This window comes from Peromyscus maniculatus, chromosome 6 (assembly GCF_049852395.1).
Source record: "Peromyscus maniculatus bairdii isolate BWxNUB_F1_BW_parent chromosome 6, HU_Pman_BW_mat_3.1, whole genome shotgun sequence".
NCBI lineage: Eukaryota > Metazoa > Chordata > Mammalia > Rodentia > Cricetidae > Peromyscus > Peromyscus maniculatus.
In genome coordinates, this window is record NC_134857.1 from 76,427,092 (window position 1) to 76,450,003 (window position 22,912).

General features: G+C 49.7%; 6 non-coding genes across 6 annotated transcripts; 4 read left to right on the plus strand and 2 right to left on the minus strand.

The window, feature by feature from the left end:
• Nucleotides 1–28: 28 nt before the first annotated feature.
• On the plus strand, nucleotides 29–100 carry Trnah-gug (transfer RNA histidin (anticodon GUG)). The gene has a single exon. It is a non-coding gene; the product is annotated as a tRNA-His (tRNA).
• A 13,984-nt stretch (nucleotides 101–14,084) lies between these two features.
• On the plus strand, nucleotides 14,085–14,249 carry LOC121830645 (U1 spliceosomal RNA). The gene has a single exon (XR_006073863.1). It is a non-coding gene; the product is annotated as a U1 spliceosomal RNA (small nuclear RNA).
• Nucleotides 14,250–15,419: 1,170 nt separating this feature from the next.
• On the plus strand, nucleotides 15,420–15,493 carry Trnan-guu (transfer RNA asparagine (anticodon GUU)). Its single transcript has one exon. It is a non-coding gene; the product is annotated as a tRNA-Asn (tRNA).
• Nucleotides 15,494–16,261: 768 nt separating this feature from the next.
• On the plus strand, nucleotides 16,262–16,333 carry Trnah-gug (transfer RNA histidin (anticodon GUG)). The gene has a single exon. It is a non-coding gene; the product is annotated as a tRNA-His (tRNA).
• A 1,657-nt stretch (nucleotides 16,334–17,990) lies between these two features.
• Trnan-guu (transfer RNA asparagine (anticodon GUU)) lies at nucleotides 17,991–18,064 on the minus strand. Its single transcript has one exon. It is a non-coding gene; the product is annotated as a tRNA-Asn (tRNA).
• Nucleotides 18,065–19,588: 1,524 nt separating this feature from the next.
• Nucleotides 19,589–19,753, minus strand: LOC121830647 (U1 spliceosomal RNA). The gene has a single exon (XR_006073865.1). It is a non-coding gene; the product is annotated as a U1 spliceosomal RNA (small nuclear RNA).
• Nucleotides 19,754–22,912: the final 3,159 nt, after the last annotated feature.

Genomic DNA, 22,912 nt, shown 5'->3' on the forward strand with positions numbered 1-22,912 from the left:
AACGTCCTCGTCATCCGCTCGGTGGCTCGCCGTGATCGTATAGTGGTTAGTACTCTGCGTTGTGGCCGCAGCAACCTCGGTTCGAATCCGAGTCACGGCATATCGCCGTTCTACCCGGCGATCTTTTGCTCATTTCTAGCCACAGATCTCCCCGCCAGAGACCCCGGAGCTTTGGAGAGCACCAACACCAAACCCTGCTCTCCCCCAAGATCTGGGATGGGCGACAACACTCCTCCCGCCCCCCTCCTCCCCTCGGTCACCAGCCGGCGGCACCCTTCCTCTCGGGCCGGCGGGCACTCACAGCCGCGTGTTTCCAGCATCGCCGGGAATATTTTGCATGAATTGGAAATGAACGTCTTCAGACTCATCCCTACAGTCGACAGCCAGCGGTTGTCAGCCCTCAAGAGTTCCCCTCCTTCGTATTTGTGTGCTAACAGAAGTACTGGAGCATCTCACAATAAAGCGGTTTTTAAAAGTCGACATCTGGACCAAGTTACTGTGAATTCCCCTCATCCCAGCAAGCGGGGGGGGGGGGGGGGGGGGAGGTAGAGAGGAAGCGGGGACAGGGAGAGGGAGCCACGGGCGGGGACAGGGAGAGGGAGCCACGGAGCACCTACGAAGGTCAGAGGACAGTTTTCAGAGTTGAAGGAACTCATTCGCCAGGCTTGCAGGGTGAGTCCTTTCATCCACCTTAAAAAGTGAGGGTCCAAGGCTGACTTAAAGCTCGAATTCCTGATCCTCCTGCCTAGGACTCTTTGTAGGATTACAGACATTAGTCCACAAGCCAGGCAGAGTTTTATTCCTTGATAGTAACATGAACAAAGGTATCTCCTCTGTCCCCTCCTGGCTTTTCCCATGCCTCATAGCTCTCCTGCCTTGGGAGTCTGTCCACTTTCGTGGGATTATCACTCCCTCTGTGGTGTCCTTTCTGGTTTGGAGTGTGTCTTAGCCAGTGTTCTACTGCTGTGAAGAGATGCCATGACCACGTCAACTCTTAAAGGAAAACATTTCAACTTTCAGTTCAGAGGTTTAGTCCATCATCATCATGGTGGGACATGGCGGCGTGCAGGCAGACATGGTGCCGGAGAAGGAGCTGAGACTTCTACATCCGGATCCTCCGGCAGCAGGAAGAGTGAGCCAGTGGACCTAGCTTGAGCTTCTGAAACCTCAAAGCCCACCCCAGGTGACACAATTTCTCCAACAAGGCCACACCTCCTAATAGTGCCACTCCCCAGGCGTCTACGGGGGCCGGTTTCATTCAAACCACCATGTAGTGGGGGGGGGGGGCGGTATGTGTCTGTTCCATCGCACTGGCGTTCCATCTTGGGGCCTAGAGCATGCTGAGTACCTGCTCCAACACGGAGCTACTCCTCCATCCTTACTTTGGTCTCATTGGTGAGTGTGACCACTCATGAACAAAGAGGTGCTTCTGTTTCTATTGTGTGAAGCGTCGTGGAAAAGCTGTCGGGTCCACCAGCCACTCTAAAGCAGAAGAAAGGGTTTGTGGCCCAGAAGACTTCTTCCTTCCTCACAGGAAAGAAGAGTCCTTACATCCAGTGCTAAACTTACCAGATCTCACACTGGAGCCCGATCTAGCCTTGAAATTCCTGCGTAGCACAGTGAATGTGGCCTTGATCTTACAGTGATCCTCTTGTCTCATGGTACCAGACGCTAGGATTATAGCCATGAACCACCACCTCCAGCTAACTCATTTCATTGAAATCATTCTCTGTGTGCCTTTTATTTTATTTTATTTTATTTTTTAGTTTTTTGAGACAGGGTTTCTCTGTGTAGCTTTGCGCCTTTTCTGGAACTCAACCTGTAGCCCAGGCTGGCCTCGAACTCAGAGATCTGCCTGCCTCTGCCTCCCGAGTGCTGGGATTAAAGGCGTGCGCCACCACCGCCCGCTCTGTGTGCCTTTTAAAAAATTTTATTATTTTAAAAATTATGTCTATAGGGGGGTTATGGGAGCATATATGTATGTGTCTGTACCAGTGAAGGCTATAAGAGAGCATCAATTATAACCCATCTGATGTGAGTGCCAAGACCTGAACTTGGGTCCTGTGGAAGAGCAGAATTGCTGGTCCTTCTGCTTCTGCCCCCCAAGATCCGGTATTTCAGTCAGACTTCCAAATTCAGCTCCACTTTTTTTTTGTATACATATTTTCCTAGGTGCTATTTAGCACATCTTTGTAAAACTTCATATCACCATCTCCTTGAAGTACTTTGCCACTAGATTTTAAGGTTTGACCTAGGACACACGTCAAATTAACTTTTGAGTGTGGCTGGGGATCAAACCCAGGACCATGTACATGCAGGCAAGCACTGTACCACTTTAGACCCACAGCCTCAAATTATCGTTCATGTGTAGTGTTCAACAGAAATAAAGTTGATGACATTTTGCTCTCCAACACGGACATTAAGTTGTTCCAACATCATTTATTAAAGCTGGTTTCTTTCCCTTACTGAACTACTAGAGATGAAAACCAATTGATCCAGTAGCTGTGGGTTGGTTTCAAATCTTATTATTCGTCCATCTATGTATTTGTGCCTCCTGTTGCTACTCACCCATTGCCTAGTCTAAAATGGCTTCCAGTACATCTTTTTGTTTTGTTTGGTTTTTTGTTGTTTGTTTGTTTTTCGAGACAGGGTTTCTCTGTGTAGCTTTGTGCCTTTCCTAGAACTCACTCTGTAGCCCAGGTTGGCCTCGAACTCACGGAGATCCACCTGCCTCTGCCTCCCGAGTGCTGGGATTAAAGGTGTGTGCCACCACCGCCCTGCTCCAGTACATCTTAAAGTCAAGCAGCCACACTCCAGGGCAGGCACCATGCCCAGGAATAGCTGTCCAGCAAAATATGAATCCTCGTTTGTTTGTTTTGTCCTGACATCTCTTATTGTGGTTTTGTTTGTTTGTTTTGACTTTTGGTATTTTGTTTGGAAGAACATGAGAGAGAAAGAACATGAACTTGGGTGGGTGGGGAGGATTTGGGAGGATTTGTGGAAGGAAAAACATAATAAAAATATATTGTATGAAAAAATTGTACCATCATGTCTGGCTGTATAATACAGATCAAAATATTCTGGGACCTTACCTTTCCCACTCATGCCCTCCAATATGGGCTGGTTGTCCCCTGTGGCCAAAAACTCTAGACCTTTAATAAAGAAGAAAATGAAAGTTTTGCAGTCCTTTGATTTTTAGGGAGTTTCTTCATCTCTAAAGTGTGGGAGTGCACACATTGTTTAGAATGTTCTGTTCTTTCCAGGTAGATTGCAACAGACTTCGTGTGTCTGCCTCCACTCCAAGTCCGTGTGTTGAAACCCCAACCAATGATGCAAGGGAATTAGGTGGAGTTAGTTCACAATAATTAGATCATGAAGGTGAGATGGCTCTGGAGCTGTGCTCTTGGAGGAGGAGACCTACAGGATTCCCAGACTCTCTTTGCCCTGTGTGGAAAGGAGCATGTAGCACCACAGTCACAAAGAGGCCTTTGCCGTAACCCTAGGGGGCCAGGCAAGGACGCACTTACAGACCAACATGTGATGCTGTTTGGGTGAATCCTAAGTTGAAATGGAGACCCCAAGATGTTGGAGATGCCAGGGATTTAGGCCTACCTCAGGCAAGGACAGACACCAAGTTCCGGGTCAATCTGGTAGCCTGTATCGCTCAGATTCCCATCCTGCTGTCATATGAAATCTGCTTACTTTTCTTTCATTTTTTTTCTTCTCCCTGTCTCCCCACCCCCACCCAGTAGGCCTTGGCAGGCTGATCCCCAGTAAATCTTTCTTCTTTTCTGCACACAGAGAGGTCTGGTTCAGTAGTTTCTCTGTACCATCGCTTACATTTACTTCACCCTTTTGGTTTACTATTGCATATTGAAGGAATGTAACTTGAGTTTTTTATTTCATAGTGAAGAACTGTCTTGAGTCTCAAAAGTGACTGAGCTGCTGAACAGTGTTGGAATTGTTGAGACTACGGGACTCTTGAGGTTGAATTGAATGCACTATGAAATGGCTCCTCTGGAGGAGGGGAAGAATGTTCTGGCTTGAATGCAAAATATACCCTCCAGGCTCATGGGATGGAGCACTTGCTCCCCGTTAAGGGGCTATCCAGAGAGGTTGCGGTCTTCGTTATGGTCGTCATCCCATTCCCCACACCCACCCACCCCCACCCCACCCCACCCCACCCCCCCGCCCCCAGGATGCGAATAAGCACAGGGCCAGAGCCGAGCCCCTGTGGGTACCCTGCCTTCCTCACCGCTGCGCTCTGCATCCTCTGAAACGGGGACAGAAACAAGGGTGCTCCTTCCTTAGGGTGCTCTTCTTTCCTTAGGGTGCTCCTTCCTTAGGGTGCTCTTCTTTCCTTAGGGTGCTCTGTTGGGTGTTCTGTCACATCGGCGAGGAAGGTAAGCGGTGCGAACGGAGATACAGAGCAGAGGAAGCATAAGCTGGAATCAGCAAGCTGAAATGAAGGGCTGGATCTGGACACCTGACTTTGGAGGACACTGATGGGCGCACACAGACAGGAAAGTCGCTGGAAGTAGCAGACAGTTTAAGGGCATTTTATAGTTTTCATTTACATACAATTCTTTTTTCCCGTTTTTGTAAATATAGCGCAGGTGATTTTGATATGTATTAAGTGTTTGGGTATTTTGTTTGTTTGTTTTTTATGTTTTCCAAGGCAGGGTTTCTCTGTGTGCTCCCGGCTATCCTGGGATTCATTCTGTAGACCAGGCTGGCCTCAGCTCAGAGATCCACCTGCCTCTGTCTCCTGAGTGCTGGGATTAAAAACACATGCCACCACACCCGTCAAGTTAAATATATTTTTGCAATACACTCTTGTATCCCCAATTTTAGATCAAAGAACTCTCAGAGGCAGTAGAGTTGCAAAGGAAAACTCTTTATCATGATGCTGGGCCTACTCACTCTGCACTGGAATAGGAGAAGATCGGCGGCGGCGGCGGCGGCGGCGGCAATATTGGGATACACAGACAATTGATAGAGAATACGGTTCAACCATAGGTCAATCGATCAGGACAGACAAAATGTCCACAAAACCACAAAAGCAGAACTGCCTGTTTACAAAAGAGTTTAAACCAAGGGTCAGCCGACTGGAACAGCAGCACGTTTACAATCTAAAGATTAGGATACATTTGGTGTCATTTGATTAATGTGACAGGTTTGACATCCTCATAGTGTTTATCATCTCTAAGGTTACAACCCCACTGTGACAGGTTCTACAAGTCCATGTTTTTGTTGTGGGATATTTGTACACTGTGTGAAGATGTGTTGCTGTGATTAGTGTAATACAGAGCTGAATGGCCAATAGCTAGACAGGAGAGGCTAGGTGGGATTTCCCAGGAGAGAGAGGAAGAGGAGGAGGAATCCAGGCGGGTGGATTGCACCAGAAGAAGTCAGACACAGGGTACAGAACAGAGGTAACTAAGCCACATGGCAGAATGTAGACTAAATGAAACAGGTTAATTTAAGTTTTAAGAGCTAGTGGGACACCTCTAAGCTGGTGGCCAGGCTTTCCTAATCAATAACAAGTCTCTGTGTCCTTATTTGTCGGTTGGCAGACCTGATGAGAAAGTACAAGTGCATGTTTAACAACCCCAAAGGCAAATGTTTTATCTCCTACTTTACTTAAGGAGATTCAGTGGATCCTTTAGCAACCGTGGGTGTGGCCAGATCCAGGTGAGGAAGTGAACTCGTAACACGTGTGAAGAAAACAGAGCTGCTATCCACATGGCTTCCCTCTTCTGGATGCGCCACTGGTTCCATTGTAGCTCAGTGTGGAGGTTTGCTATGTGTGGCTATTTATTTAGGTTAAGCAAGGCCCCCTTCCCTAAAAGATGGATGTGCACAGCAGCCCAGACTCCCAGGAGTCCTAGCCAGGCTTATTCACCACACTTCGCAGGACTGAAATGACCTGTGCCTCAGCCGTATTAAACCTGCACAGACCAGCCCAGGAGCCCCAGTAAAACTTCCTGAAGCCACATCTGACTTGCCCACCTGTTCCCAGGAGCCAGGGGCTGAGCAGGACACCAGGACCCAGGGGCAGGCCAGTGTCCTCACGGAATCACTAGCATCCTGCCCTGAATCACTCCCTCTCTGGTTTTCAAATAAGGTGACCATTGGGACACACCATCACAGGGTGTATGGCTTTCCCCAAGCGTGGCCCTTTCTCTAGGGCAGGATGCCCCGCATTCTTCCTGGTACTGAGTACTTGGACAACCCTCGCTGTACCGGAATGACCTGCACACCACCCATGATCAGTCACTGTAAGCCCTTCCCAGGCGTCCTGGGTTCACAAGTGCCTGTAGGTGGACTTTTCCATTCTGCCAGCCAGTTCCAGATAATCACATGGAAACATTATTTTCCTCTAGGTTCCCACACTTCCTGTTTGTCTTCCTATCTGCCTGTTACTCCATCCACAGTCTTCAGCCAATACCCCTTAGGGTCTCAAGTTTTACACAATGCCCTTGGAATAGCCTCAGAAACTGAATTATTCATCATGGCCAATTTGAATCCAGTGTGTTGATACACATCATACCATGTGCTATAGTTGACCACACATTCGGTACAGTTTATCCAAGCCTGAAAAGCTTCCCCAGGCTGCAGGTTCTTTCCCATGACCTGCATAACTGCCTTGACCCCAGCCTGGGTGATCATCTCTGTATAATTTCCCATGAAATTTACTTCACTCCTTTCTTATATCACAGAAATCACCATTGATCTAGGAACACAGAACATGAAGACCAGATAGAAGGAAAAAAAAAAAAACTAGCACTACAAGAAGTATTTATATGGAGGAGAGCATGATATGTGCACCCCATAAAGCATGACCTTGAGACCCGTAAGCACTTCTGCCTTGGCGCTCTAGAGGCATGCTAAGCAGAAGATCTGGAACACACGGAGGGTTGATGGTCCACAATCTCGGGTCCCTCATCTCCAGTCTCTGCTGGCAGCACATCAGGCATCTTATATGCCATCCCTGGCACAGGGAAACAGTTGCTAGGAAACAGTTCCTCCCTGATTTTTTGTTTTCCCTCCAGACATATGCTGTTAACTTTTTCTCTTTGAAACCCAACCTTACAATCTGACTGTTTTCATGACAAAATCAGCTTAGAGCTGGATCACTTGGCCCATTCTGTTCTTGTCTCCTCCCAGTTCAAAGTCCTTGCATAGTGAGCATCCTCTTAGGTCTGCAGTCTGGCTCTGGGCACACTCTTCTTTGGAGGCATATCTATATAGTTGAGGCATATATATATATATATATATATATATATATATATATATATATATATATATAGAAAATATGCTCAGTTGGTCACTTAGGTTCCCTGTCAGAAAGACACTAATCCTCACCTGTTGGGATCAGAATGGCTCTGACCCCTCTAAGATTGCCCCCACCTCCCCTGTTCTGAGTGCACTGAGGTCAGGCTGTTCTGCAGATGTTTTGCTGTTTGGTACATCTCTTGATTTGGCAGCTGTGGCTTCCTGGGGCATGCTGACCGTTCCTTGACCCCGGGTGCTTGATAAACAATTTTGTTTGTTTCCTCCTGAAAGGGTATATAAGATGGGGAAGAAAGGATAAAGAGAGTCCTGATGCTTGCAACTTGACTGGTGTGTGCTGTGTTCATCCTGACTTCCCTCGCCAGGTTTCAGGCCCAATTACCGTGCAGGCGGGGCATTCACCCTTCGAGTACTACCTCACTTTGTGGGGCTGGTGCTTGCCCAGTTCTTGCAGAAAGTCTGGTGAGTTTTAGGAAAGTTCAGCATGCTTGCAGGCGTGCTATCCAGTCAGGAAGCAGTTACATTTCTGTAAAGATGCTATCATTTGTGTGTCGGTTTTAAGCAGGATAACTATAGTGGTTCCGTGTATATTCTTAGGAGCCAGGATGGCTAAGTTCATATTCAGTGTTTCATGTCCAATTTCATAAGCTGACTGACCTTGAACCAAAGGTTACTTCAAGTCCCTGTCCCCTTTCCCTTACTTACCTTTTCCCAGGCATCCTGGGTTCTCAAGTGCCTGTCGGTGGGCTTTTCCATTCTGCCAGCCAGTTCGCATATAATCACATGGAAACTTACTATTAATTATAACTGCTCAGCCAATAGCTTAGGCTTATCTCTACCCGTCTCTTACAACTTAAATCAACCCATTTCTATTACTCTATGTTGTTACCCCAAGGCTCGATTCTCTCATCTATGAACTTCCCATGTTGTTTTGTTTGCATCTGGCTTGAGACCCCTCAGACTCCGCCCTTCTTCTTCCCAGCGTTCTCTCTGCCCCCAAAATCCCGCCTAGCTCTCAGCCAATCAGCTTTTTATTAACAATGAGAGCAACACATTTTCACATTATACAGAAGGATTATCCCACCACAGATTTTGTCTAATAAGAAAGGAAGGTTTGGAGGACATGCAGAGAGGACCGGCCACACTAGAGGAAGCCCATGAACTGTGGACTGGTGGCGGTGGAGCCCCCATAGGACTGGACCAGGCCCTCTGGATATGGAAGACAGTTGTTTGGCTTGAACTGTTTGGGGGGCACCCAGGCAGGGGGATCAGGATCTGTCCCTGGTCTATGGGCAGGCTTCTGGAACCTGGTGCCTGTGGTGTGACACCTTGCACAGCCTTGGTGCAGTGGGAAGAGGCTTGGACCTGCCTAGGCTCAGTGAGCTGGGCTCTGCTGACTCCCCATGGGAGACCTTGATTTGGGGGATGTGGAGATGTGGGGTGGCTTGGGAGAGAGGGCTGGGGGTGGGAGGAGGGAAGAGGCGGGATCTGTGGGTGGTATGTGGAGTGAATAGAAAATTTCTTAAAGAAAAATGAAAAACAAAAGATTTTAAACAGCAGTGAAAACAGAAAAAAAGGAAAGGAAGGTTTTAACTTTAACATAGTAAAATTATATACAACAAATATAGGTATCAAGCAAGAATTACAATTACAATATCCAATCTATTTGTATTCGCAAATTTAGAAAAAATATTCTATTATTTATCTTATATTTGTGAGCTCAAAGAAAAACTAACAAACAAAAACTGAAAACCCTTCATAAGCACAGGAACTACTTAATGTTTTCCTTAGTTATGATAAAAAGTAAATGTGATTTTAAAAAAACTTAAAATAGGAAATGTACAGAGAGTCTGATCTTATATGTTATTGTGTTGTCTTTAGATTTTCTGATTGCTGATGAAGGAACCACAGCTACTAAGACACACAAGATAATGAAAACTGCTGGATTAATACACTTCAAAAATTCTTGACTTCAAAATGGGAGTCCAAAGATGTATTACTTTGGGGAAGAGGTTATGCTTTTATTTCCACAGGAAATGATAGCCTGTGATTCATTCCAGGCTGATATGGATCAGGTTTGATCAGGTAAGACCCCATGAAAATCCTGGTTACAGGCATATAGAAATAAACCTAAAAAAGCTACAAGACGTGTAACATATATTTTACCTACTCAAACATAAAACAAAAATCATCTTTGGCTAACTTGTGTGTAACACACAGTCTATACTTGTGTTAATGCAGATATGTATGTTACCTTTAAAAGTTATGTGTTTTCAGAGCAAGAAGACCAGACACCAAGAAAAACAGATAGCCCAAACGATCCAACATCTCAGAGCGCCTCTTCTGTGCCCCTCTGCCTCTGTGCCCCTCTGTCTCTGTGGCTCTCTGTGTCCCTCTGTCTCTGTGCTCCTCTGTCTCTGTGCCCCTCTGTCTCTGTGCCCCTCTGTCTCTGTGCCCCTCTGTCTCTGTGCCCCTCTGTCTCTGTGCCCCTCTGTCTCTGTGCCCCTCTGTCTCTGTGGCTCTCTGTGCCCCTCTGTCTCTGTGCCCCTCTGCCTCTGTGCCCCTCTGTCTCTGTGCCCCTCTGCCTCTGTGCCCCTGTCTCTGTGGCTCTCTGTGCCCCTCTGTCTCTGTGCCCCTCTGTCTCTGTGCCCCTCTGTCTCTGTGCCCCTCTGTCTCTGTGACTCTCTGTGCCCCTCTGTCTCTGTGGCTCTCTTCCTCCCCCGTCTTCAGGTCCCTTTTCTCTCTCCAGGGTCTCTGTTCGCCGCTCTCGGAGTCAGCCGCCGTCTCTCGCTATCTATGCCTGCTCCTGTCTGGCCCACTGCAGATCAGCTGGGTCCCTAAACATCTTCCTTCCAGTTTGGGAACCTGCTTCATGTACCACAAAACCAAGAACATAAGGGGACAGATTGCCAGGACCAGTTGTCCCTGCTCGAGTCCTGAATCTCTCTGCCTGTCCTACTGAACTCTTCTCCTCCGTACTGTAGTTAGATTTTTCTCAGGGCTTCCAGCTCACAAAAAGCAATATGGAGACTTTTTATTAATTACAAAAGTTCGACCTTAACTTAGGCTTGTCCCCAACTAGCTCTTTTGACTTAAATTAACCCATTTATATTAACCAACATTCTATCATGCGGCGTTACCTCTCTTCCCCTTGCACCTCCTGTTTCTTCTCCATGCCTCCATCTCTCTCAGCTCCGGCAGTGCTTGGACTTTGTGGGTGTACCTGATAGAGCCTTTTCAGACAAGATTCACTGAGGTAGGAAACAGGCCTTCAGAGTGGATGGAGTTTTCCAACACAGGGTGTGGGGATCAAATGGTCCAAAGAAAAGCAGCGTGCACCGCGGTGCCTGCTTGCACTCTCTGCCCTAACAGTATTGCCTACCACCACAGCTTCAACCCAGTGTTGACTTTAGACCCGCCTTCCAGCCTAGACTCCATCCCGGGACTCTCCTGGGAGCGCCAGGCCATCAGCACCAGGTTGGGACTGCAGAGGCATCCTGTGCAATGGACTGAACTGGTTTCTCTGCTTCCCAGCGTGGTGAACATTCTGTGTGGACTAAACAGCCCCCACCACGTAACCATCCTATCAAATACACACATGTGCAGACACATGGAGGCAAACATACACTGTTGATTCTGCCCTTCCACGGAATCCTGCTGTCTTTATCACTTTTCTTTTTGCTGTGACAAGATACTAGACGAGAAGCAAGTTAAGGGGGGAGATCTAATTTTGTTCATGGTCGAGGGTATATTCCATCATGGCGGGGAAGACCCAGGATCCAAAGTGTCAGGCAACATATCACACTGTTTATGCAGTAGGGTGTGTGTGTGTGTGTGTGTGTGTGTGTGTGTGTGTGTGTGAGAGAGAGAGAGAGAGAGAGAGAGAGAGAGAGAGACAGAGACAGAGACAGAGACAGAGACAGAGGGGGGGCAGAGAGAGAGACAGGGTTTCTCTGTGTAGCTTTGCGCCTTTCCTGGAACTCACTCTGTAGACCAGGCTGGCCTAGAACTCACAGAGATCCGCCTGCCTCTGCCTCCCGAGTGCTGGGATTAAAGGCGTGCACCACCACCGCCCGGCCATAAAGTAAATCTTTAAAACATACATTTTATTTAATTAGTTTTTTTTAAAACCCAGTGTAGGTGTGCTATAAGGCTTCTCAGATACTTGTTTAATCAAGAAACATGGACTTTTATCCATGTTTATAATCACCATGGATGTCGTTCTCATTGAAGGTGCCTGTTTTGAATAATGTGCATGAGAAGAACTAACTAAAGGCTTTGGATATTTCTAGTAACAGTCTGGTCTGTGGAAGGGATGGAAAGATGCTCATCACTTAAGAGCACTTGACCCTCTTGTAGAAGACCCAGATTTGGTTCCCAAGACCTGTGTGACATCTCAGAACCATCAAACATTTGATCAGACCCTGTCCAAGGGCACCAGGCACTCAACATAGAAAACATTCTCAGGCTGGCTTCAGATAGGCAAAGACGGCTCTGGCAGGCCTTGTCCTTCTCCCCCATCCCCTCTGCCTTGCTAAAAACCGTTAGATTACATTCCTGAAGCTAGCCACCAAGGTCTAGTCCCTTATTCGGCCACTTCCTCCTCCTGACGCTGACTACCAAGGTCCAGCTATCAAAGTGTTAAGTCCAGCAATCAAAAGCTTCCTTTGGCTCACTAAATGAACATGCCCAATTAAATTAAACACCTCATCCCAACACTGGGTTTCCCATTTACCTTAATAAACCGCCATTTGCTTATTGGCCACCTCTGTCTCCCCTCTATTCAGAGGCAGTCCTTGGTCCCTCTGGGACAAATATCCCTGCCCCTCTCCTCCTTGTTCCCTTAGGCTTCTACCTCCCATTTTGTCTCTTATTCCCTGCCCTCTGTCCCTCTGGGGTAAATACATCTCCTTTGTGCTGAGGACGTGGCCCTGGGGCTCCTGAGCCCATACTGGTCACTTCCCTATCCAGCAAGCCCTGAATATTCCAACACAGCTGAAGCACAAGAAAACGACCTTAAAACCAATTGCATGAGATGACAGAGCTCCTTAAAGAGGAGATGAATAAATTCCTCAAAGAAAGACAGGAAAAACAAAGTGTGGTGAAGGAAATGGAAGTGGAAACAGAAGCAATAAAGAAAACAAACCGAGAGATCATGGAGAAACACTGTTTTCTTTCTAAAATAGCTATATTACAAACCAAAATCCAGGCAGCTGTATCCAAAACACAGAAAATGTGTATTTTGTATCTTAGCTATCTAACAATTATAAATACAGGCAAAGCATGTTATGAATCCTGCAGATTCATAATTCAAAATCCTACATTTTCTTCTGGCCAACAAAACTGCACTAACCAATTTGTTACAATTTTAAGACACATGGCAACCGACACTTACAGATTTCCCTTTGAGCCTTCAGACACTGAGAAGCAGAGATACTATCTGATTTTTGTTTGTTTGGTCGAATTTTTTTTCCAGCCTTCACTACTGAGTCCTCTTTTTGCCTTGGTGATGCGCATGTTCATCGTTTGATGAGTATCTCACCTCAGTCACTTTAACCTTTGAGCCCGAAGCTCCGAAAACACTGTATAAGAGTAATTATGTTTATGAGTTAATGACTAAACATCAGGGTCATGTGTAAACCTTAAAATGCTGTATTATGTCTGTAAGTGGGCTAACGAGGGTTTAAAGGAGCCGGGTGCGGTGGCGCAAAGCTCTTATTCCTAGAACTATGTAGACAGCCCCTGTCTCGGGTGAAGGTAGTGGGCGCTGAGGGGGGAGGCAGAGAGAGAGACAGAGACAGAGAGGGAGGGGAGGGCGGGAGGAGGGGCGTTAAAGGGCCAGAGAGATGGCTTATAGGCAAGGGAAAGGGCAGTTGCCATCAGGCCTGAGAATCCAAGAGCTTGATCCTCAGAGCCCACGCGGTGGAAAGCGATCCGACTGTCACAAAGTGTCCGCTGGCCTCCACACGCCAGTCAGCGCACACACACCTGCCCCCACCCCACACAGACAACACACACACACACACACACACACACACACACACAGAGAGAGAGAGAGAGAGAGAAAACAGTACTTATTTATTTTGTATGTATGTGTTTGTGCCAGAGTGTATGCAGGAGCCTGAGGAGGTCCAGAGAGGGCACAGTGGATCCCTGGACCAGGAACACGGACTTGGGTCACCCCAATACCAGGTCCCCACGTAGTGTCAGCTTCACGGTGTTTCTGTAGAAGAGAACAAAGAAACCCAAAGATCAAGAGCTTTTTAAAATACAGGGGTGGAGACACGAGGTAGGCAGGTTGGAGCAAAGCGGGGAGACCTCTGCTGTAGGGCTGGCTCCCGGGCTCCCCGACGACATTCTCCGACTTGGTGTTGGAGGGAGATGGGGGTCTGTTCGAACTCACCAAAACCAGTTACAAGGCTGTTAGGCCAAGCGGTGGGCAGCCCACGGCTGTTTAGGGTTTGGAGAGAATTCAAGATGATTTGTCTCTGGTCCTTCTACACTCCATTCAGTTCTCCCCCAGCAAGAGAGTGATGTCACCCCTGGGTGCCTGCCGGGGGCGTGGTCTATGCAGATGAGGGGCGCGCAGGGGCTGCCGGTCCGCACCCGCTGCGGAAACGCGAGGGATTTGGCGCGCGGCGTGGGAGGGAGCGCGGATGCGCGGGTGGGAGCGGAGCGCAGGAATCGGGCGCGGGTCCGGGGAGGCCCGCGATCGCTGGCGGCGAAGTGACCGTGTGTTGAGAGCGCAGGTCCGGTGTGGCTGAACGGTGTGTGTTGGGGAGGCGAGCATACTTACCTGGCAGGGGAGACACCATGATCAAGCAGGTGGTTTTCCCAGGGCGAGGCTCACCCATTGCACTTTGGGGTGTGTTGACCCCTGCGATTTCCCCACATGCGGGAAACTCGACTGCATAATTTATGGTGGTGGGGGACTGCGTTCGCGCTCTCCCCTGACTTTTTCTTGGGAAAAAGAGCAGAATTTTTGATGCTTTCTTTGAATCTACTATTTCATTCCTGCTTTCATAAAACCCTTTTATGGCTACCATACCATCTGAGCAACTGAAACCAAAACGTGAAACCCACGAGTTGAGCTCTTCAGGTTACCTCTTCGCACTTTGGACAAGAACAACCTTAAGAGGTTCTAGGTTAATACAAAAACAAAAGAAGAACAAGACAGAATAAAGTATTAATGGAGGCCTGGAGCTTTTCCCTGACAGCCAATCAGCAATTTTAGGAAAACGAGGTCCCAACTTGGGTTTCATACTCCAGTCCTTTCTTTCTTTGTTCCCGTGTTTAATATGAGCACCACCCCGGGCCAGCAACACAACTGTCCAAAACCTGTTGTAAGTTTAGTAAATGGGTCACCCCTAGAAACCGCTGATAGAAGCATTCCTCCTCTGCTTTGTTCCTTTCTTTCCCACCCTCCCGTGTCTGCGGTTAATTGAAAGAACAAAAACAAACACACCCGCGTGACTTCATTGTCTTCCTAACGAAGTTGGCTTCCACTGCGTCCGCTCGGTTCTAAACTCTCGAGCCTCTTGGATGCGTGAGCCCTGGGCTCCACCGGGCTCGCCCTCCTCTGGGCCGCGAGCTGCGAGTCCCCAGCCCAGCCCACCCCACCCCGCCCCACCCCGCCCGCCCCTCTCCACCCCGCCCGTCCCTCTCCACCCCCGGGTCCAGTCCCGCCGTCTCCCTCCCGTCCGGCCTCCCCGAGCACCCGCACCGCACTCGCCGCCTTTCCCACGCGGGCCGCGCCGAGGCTCCAGCACAACCGGGGTGACGAGCCCTCGCGCGTCCGTGCTCGGGGTCTGCAAAGGACCGGACCCTAAAGCGCCCTTGGGCTCCGTCGCCGAGTCCTGCAGGGCGCCGGGGCCGCGAGCCCGAAGTGTGGAGCCCCGGCGGCCCCGACCCCCGGGTGCCCGAGGGTCCCCGCGTCCCTGCGTCCCGGTGCCGCCGGCCGCTCGCCCCGGGCTCATGAGGTTCGCGCGAGCTCGGGAAGCGGGTGCGCGGCGCGGGTCACGGCGGGGCGCGGGCCCGGGGGGCTTCGGGGCTCGGTCGTCCCCGGTGTGGCCGCCGCGCTGACGCCAGCCTCACCAAGGAGACACCGCGTAGTCTACCGCACCGTCTCTGTGGCGCAATCGGTTAGCGCGTTCGGCTGTTAACCGAAAGGTTGGTGGTTCGAGCCCACCCAGGGACGACGGGCCTCAGGCTTTTAACGGCTTTGCCAAGAAACAGCCACTTGTGAACAACTGGAAAATGCACGTTCACAGATCTGTTCACAGATCCTTGAGACCCACGTAAAACTCAAGCCCTACCTTCCCCTGTCACAGATTATTCATGGCCAAGCCTTTTTTCACCCCTCGGAATCGGGACACCTGTGGACAACCCCCCCTGCACCTGGCTTTGGTGTATTACGGAATGGGTAGAGTGGGACTCCTTTCTCAATAAAAGAAAATTATTGTTAACAAGTCTCCAAAGCACGGACACAGACTGGATTTTAATAAAACAGGTAAACTTTACACCACTGTTTAAAGATACGCATACGAAAAGGGCGACCCCGCAACGCAACTGGTAATCAGAAAACCCTAGAACCAATTTAATTCGAAAACCATCTGCTGTGGAAGCATAAATCACAGAAACGGGCAGGAGCGGCCGTGTGGTAAGGAATCCCGGGACGGGCCGTGCGGTTTCGGTCTCTGCAGACTGGCGTCCCCCGAAGCCTCCGGACCGCTGGTTTGCTCCCCTGCTTTTGGAAGGACCCGTAGCAGTCTGCCCGCTCCCGAGGGGCTCCAGCCTCAGCCGACAGCAGGCGAGGGAAGTCTGTCACGTGCTTGGGGAAAACACTGCACCCGCAGGAGTGGCATCGACCCACGCACTGCAGTCAGCAGCCGCCCTCTGCACCCGACCTGATGCAGGACAGGCGCTTCCGAAGCGTGGGCAGCGCCCGCCGTGGGGCCTGTGGCTCGCCGTGATCGTATAGTGGTTAGTACTCTGCGTTGTGGCCGCAGCAACCTCGGTTCGAATCCGAGTCACGGCACTCGCGTCCGCCCCAGCCTGCTGCTTTCTTGCCCCTGCGCCCCATACCTGGCTAACGTCTTGCCGCAGGCTCCAGTCTCCCTTGTCCAAGCCCAGCCGACTCCAGGAACTCAAACAGCACTGTTGCAGTTGGGGGCTGTGGTCTTCACTGTCCATCCCGCTGTCTCCGGTGCGCTCATAAATTCGCCTTCGCCGTCAACCGCGCCCAAGACCTAGGACATAGCACCCCTACCCTAATTTTGGTCTTGGTCAGGATGATACAGGGTCCGAATGTTCTGTCTGGTATTTTGTCTTAGCGGTAACACATCACAAGTGGGAAAGCTTGTTTTATGTGTACTGCCCCACCCCCTTGAGAGTAAAATCTTTATCGTCTACATGCTGAATAACTATTGAAGATGAAAACCCGTCCTAACTAAGTAACAAGACTGCAATTTCCATAGAATACACTCTATGATCTCTTCAACACAAGAAAATAAGAATTTTATATATATACATTGTCCTGGCCAAAGAGATCTGAGAAACATGAGCCGCATCCCCACGGTGATCCGTTCTCCAGAGCCCCATAGAGAGACCAACACACTAGGACACTTAACAAAACCTGGGCTCTTCCCAGTGCAGGAGGGCAGACAGGAGATGGATTATGTCTAGATGTGCTCTTTAAGCGTGAGATGGCTTTACTTGAAACGCTTTTATTAGTTGAGTTACAGAACAAATACAATTCGATGGCCTATTTGGAATTAATTTGATACCCATTTGACAGACACTCACGTTTAAAAGTGGTGGAATAATCTCACAGTATAAAAGACAGAGGCTGAAGAAGAGCCTGCTTGATGGACACGCAGAAAACTGTTTTAAATTATGTTCGTGTGTTTGTTTGTGTAAACTCCCATGTGATTGTGAGCACACGTGTCCCAGGATGCTGTGGGGTAAGGCAGCAATTTGAAGGACTCAATTCTCTCCTTCCACACCATGTGGGCTCTGGGAGTGAACTGGGCACGTGACAGACTTCCCTCGCCTGCTGTCGGCTGAGGCTGGAGCCCCTCGGGAGCGGGCAGACTGCACGGGTCCTTCCAAAAGCAGGGGAGCAAACCAGCGGTCCGGAGGCTTCGGGGGACGCCAGTCTGCAGAGACCGAGACCGCACGGCCCGTCCCGGGATTCCTTACCACACGGCCGCTCGTGCCCGTTTCTGTGATTTATGCTTCCACAGCACATGGTTTTCGAATTCAATTGGTTCTAGGGTTTTCTGATTACCGATTACGTTGCGGGGTCGCCCTTCTCGTATGCGTATCTTTAAACAGTGGTGTAAAGTTTACCTGTTTTATTTAAATCCGGTCTGTGTCCCGTGCTTTGGAGACTCGTTGTCCATAATTTTCTTTTATTGAGAAAGGAGTCCCACTCTACCCATTCCGTAATACACCAAAGACAGGTGCAGGGGGTTTGTCCACTGGTGTCCAGATTCCGAGGGGGGGGAAAAAGAGGACTTGTTGTTGTAAATTTCCTTGCCAGATGCCTGGCCATGAATAATGTGTGACAGAGAAAGGTAGGGCTTGAGTTTTATGTGGGTCTCAAGGATCTGTGAACAGAATATAGGAACGTGCATTTTCCAGTGTTTCCAAGTGGCTGTTTCTTGGCAAAGCGTTAAAAGCCTGAGGCCCGTCGTCCCTGGGTGGGCTCGAACCACCAACCTTTCGGTTAACAGCCGAACGCGCTAACCGATTGCGCCACAGAGACGGTGCGGTAGACCATGCGGCGTCTCCTTGGTGAGGCAGGCGTCACCGCGGCGGCCACACCGGGGACGACCGAGCCCCGAAGCCCCCCGGGCCCGCGTCCCGCCGTGACCCGCGCCGCGCACCCGCTTCCCGAGCTCGCGCGAACCTCATGAGTCCGGGGCGAGCGGCCGGCGGCACCGGGACGCAGGGACCCTCGGGCACCCGGGGGTCGGGGCCGCCGGGGCTCCACACTTCGGGCTCGCGGCCCCGGAGTCCAAGGGCGCTTTAGGGTCCGGTCCTTTGCAGACCCCGAGCACGGACGCGCGATGGCTCGTCACCCCGGGTGTGCTGGAGCCTCGGCGCGGCCCGCGTGGGAAAGGCGGCGAGTGCGGTGCGGGTGCTCGGGGAGGCGGACGGGAGGGAGACGGCGGGACTGGACCCGGGGGGTGGAAGGGACGGGCGGGTGGGGTGGAGAGGGACGGGCGGGTGGGGTGGGGAGGGACGGGCGGGGTGGGGTGGGGAGGGACGGGCGGGGTGGGGTGGGGTGGAGAGGGACCGGCGGGGTGGGGTGGAGAGGGAGGGGCGGGGTGGGGTGGGGTGGAGAGGGACCGGCGGGGTGGGGTGGAGAGGGAGGGGCGGGGTGGGGTGGGGTGGAGAGGGACCGGCGGGGTGGGGTGGAGAGGGACGGGCGGGGTGGGGTGGGGTGGAGAGGGACCGGCGGGGTGAGGTGGAGAGGGACGGGCGGGGTGGGGTGGGGTGGAGAGGGACCGGCGGGGTGGGGTGGAGAGGGACGGGCGGGGTGGGGTGGGGTGGAGAGGGACCGGCGGGGTGGGGTGGAGAGGGACGGGCGGGGTGGGGTGGAGAGGGGCGCGCGGGGTGGGGTGGGGTGGGGTGGGGTGGGCTGGGGACTCGCAGCGCGCGGCCCAGAGGAGGGCGAGCCCGCTGGAGCCCAGGGCTCACGCATCCAAGAGGCTCGAGCGTTTAGAACCGAGCGGACGCAGTGGAAGCCAACTTCGTTAGGAAAACAATGAAGTCACGCGGGTGTTGTTTGTTTTTGTTCTTTCAAAACCGCAAACACGGGAGGCGGGGGGGTGGGGTAACGAACAAAGCAGAGGAGGATTTCCTTCCTATTAACATTTTCTAAGGGTGACTCATTTTTACTAAACTTACAACAGGTGTTGCTGGCCCGGGACCCAGGGGTGGTGCTCATATTAAACACGGGAACCAAGAAAGAAAGAAAGTTGCGGACTATGAAATCCAAGTTGGGACCTTGTTTTTCTAAAAGTGCTAAAACCTCCAGGCCTCCAAATTTTGTCTGTCTTGTTTTTCTCTTGTTTTTGTGTTAACCTAGAACCTCTTAAGGTTGTTCTTGTCAAAAGGGGGAAGAAGTAAATGCAAATGCTGAAAAGCTCATGGATTACAAGTACTGACTTCAGCTATTCTAGTTCTAGTTGTCTGGCAGCTTGTAAAGGCTCAAAGCTAACATATAGGTGAAAGAGACAGTGTTGAGGTCCGAAAGTGCCTACTTTTTGTTACAGAGAAAAGTCAGGGGAGAGCGCGAACGCAGTCCTCCACTATCATAAATTATGCAGTCGAATTTCCCGCATTTGGGGAAATCGCAGGGGTCAGCACACCCCAAAGTGCAATGGGTGAGCCTCGCCCTGGGAAACCCACCTGCTTGATCATGGTGTCTCCCCTGCCAGGTAAGTATGCTCGTCTCCCCACCGCACACCGCTCAGCCACACCGGACCTGCGCTCTCAACACACGGTCACTTCGCCGCCAGCGATCGCGGGCCTCCCCGGACCCGCGCCCGATTCCTGCGCTCCGCTGCCACCCGCGGACCCGCGCTCCCTCCCACGCCACGTGAGAAATCCCTCGCTTTTCCGCAGCGGGTTCGGACATGGCAGCCCCTGCGCGCCCCTCATCTGCATAGACCACGCCCCCGAAGGCACCCAGGGGTGACATCACATCCCTCCCCTTAGCCACTTTGGCTTGTGCTCTCTTGTGCGGGGAGAGCTGAATGGAATGTTGAAGGACCAGAGACAAATCATCTTGAATTGTCTCCAAACCCACCGCTTGGCCTAACAGCCTTGTAACTGGTTTTGTTGAGTACGAACAGACCCCCATCTCCCTCCAACACCAAGTCGGAGAATGTCGTCGGGGAGCCCGGGAGCCGGCCCTACAGCAGAAGTAGACCAAAGAGAGATATGCATGGTAATCCTTTACCTTCAGGAAACTTGATGAAGAAGGGCTTAGCTTGGGGCCCAGGAACAAACAAGATGAGCTACCTATTTCCTGATGCAATGGGATGTCTCATCAACAGCTATTGGGGGAACACAGGCTCAGCATTGTGGATTTATTTAATGCATGCTACTCAGGAAGAGCTGCTTTAGACCGGGCGGTGGTCAAACATCCTTTGTTATCTCCACAAATTCCTTGTTATAGAATAGCCACTGCGGTGTATGGTCCCCTTCCCCAAGGAACAGTAGGAATAATTTGGGAAGAAGCGGTTTAATGTCTCAAGGATTTATTGTACACCCAGGAATTATAGATGAAGATTACCAGGGTGAAAGTAAAATTATGGTATATGTAAAAAGGACTTTGCAAAGAGAAGCTGGTGATAGAAGTGCTCAGTTGTTATTACTCCCATGTCTTAAAGTCAAAGCAGCTCCTCTATGTAGGAGAGAAGGTTTTGGAAGTATGGGGTAAAAGGTATTAGGCAAACAGTCATCAATGATGAAAGGCCTAAACTGAAAATAAAACCAAATGAGGTTGATATTGAAGGGTTATTGGATTCTGGTGCCGATGTATCTATAATTTCACAAGAATCCTGGGATCCCAACTGGCCTTTAAAAGAATTTGTAGGCATTGGAACCTTATCTTAGGTAAAACAGAGTGTAGAGTAGATTAGATGTATAGGGCCTGAAGGACAAATAGGGATGTTAAAGCCTTACGTCGCTGATATAGCCATGAATTTATGGGGGAGAGATTTGTTGCAACAATGAGGAGCTCAAATGAATATTCCTACAATTTCAGAAACAGCTTGTAAATGATGTTTAAAATGGGGTATGTTCCTGGAAAAGGCATTGGAAAAAGTTATCAAGGAAAATCACAGACTATACAGGTTGTCCAACAAGATAAAACAGGAATTGGCTATCCAAATTTAGAGTAGGGTCACGGCTGGTAACCCAACTGCTCTGCCTTTACAATGGCTAACTAATGAGCCTGTATGGGTGGAGTGATATTTTATTGGCTGCTTCTGATACAAATATCTTAGAAAAAAATGTTTAAAGTGATACAGAAAATTTTACCCTGTTGAGGATTACAAATTTCTCCTTAAAAAAATACTAATAACTAAGGAGATTCTCTTAGTTATTTATTATTTAAATTAAGTAATCAGAGAATTCAGCAGCAAAAGGTACAGATTAGAAGAGATCAGTTCCACACTTGTTTGTTTTTTGAGACTGGGTTTCTCTGTGTAGCTTTGGCTCCTTTCCTGGAACTCACTCTGTAGCCCAGGCTGGCCTCAAACTCACAGAGATCCGCCTGCCTCTGCCTCCCCACTGCTGGGATTAAAGGCATGCACCATCACTGCCCAGCTTTTTTTTTTTTTTTCAGTTCCACACTCTTAACGATATTAAAAAATTATTGGATGATATTAACTGGTTGCAGCCTACCATTGGATTGTCTAGTTAAGAATTAAGTAACTTGTTTCAAATTTTTCAAGATGTCCCAGGTTTAAACAGTCCAAGACAATTAACAGCTGAGGCGGAAAGGGAATTAGCCCAAGTAGAACAAAACCTACAAAATGCCTATGTGGGTCGATTAGATCTCACAACTGAATGTATTTTCAGAATTGTATCTTTCAGTCATTCCCCTACTGGACTCATTATGAGAGGGGCGATAATATTTTGGAATAGATTTTTCTAGCTCACAAGCAAAGTAAAAAGTTAAAGACCTATATAAAAGGGGTTTCTGAATTAATCATAAAGGGAAGAATAAGACTTCGTCAACTGTCAGGAAAGGATCCAGCTGAGACTGTAGTACCCTATGCTAATGCTGAAAGTTTGCAGTTGTTGGTGATTAATGACAGTTGGCAAAGGGCTTGCAGTGATTTCTTAGGACAAATTAACAGCAAAATTAATAAAAATAAGGAACTTCAATGTATAAAAGGAACGGAATGGATTCTTCCCTGCACAGTGAGAAGAGCACCTGGAGCTCTTACATTTTATCCTGATGCAAATAAATTAGGAACAGCTGGTTATAAAGTAGGAAGCACCAGTAAGGTAATTCAAAGCCCATATGATTCGGTTCAAAAATCAGCTGGACAGCCCCCACCGAATCTGTTTGCTGTCCCTTCCCTTCTGCTTCTGAGTTTTGTCAGGACATCTGGGGAACTTACGACTCACAGCAAGAGACTGTGGCCTTTTCTACGGAAAGTGGTGACTGGAGGCATGAGGCAGCTGTGACCTGGTACGGATCCGAACACTCTGTCTGAGGCCAACCCAGGGCCCAGCTGCTGATCCTGCAAAACCCAACAACTTGAGGTGTTGGTGAAATTGCCCTACTAAACAACCCGCTCAGCTGAGATCCATTCAGGAGAGGATTCAGAATCCTACAGTCTGCAGTCTGAGGAAACAGATCAGCTGAGGAGGTGACGAATGAGCAAAACATGACCTGAGAACACAAAAGAAGGCGCTGCGCAGCCACCAAACCAGATCACCAGAATCATAAGCCTACCCTACACCGACTGGGAACAGGTAAGACCCCATCTCCAGACCGGCAGATCAGGTCCCTAGGCCCTAGGCCCTACCCATCAGAGTCCCAGGGACCAAACAGCTACCTTTTCCTGCTCCCCCACCAAAAACA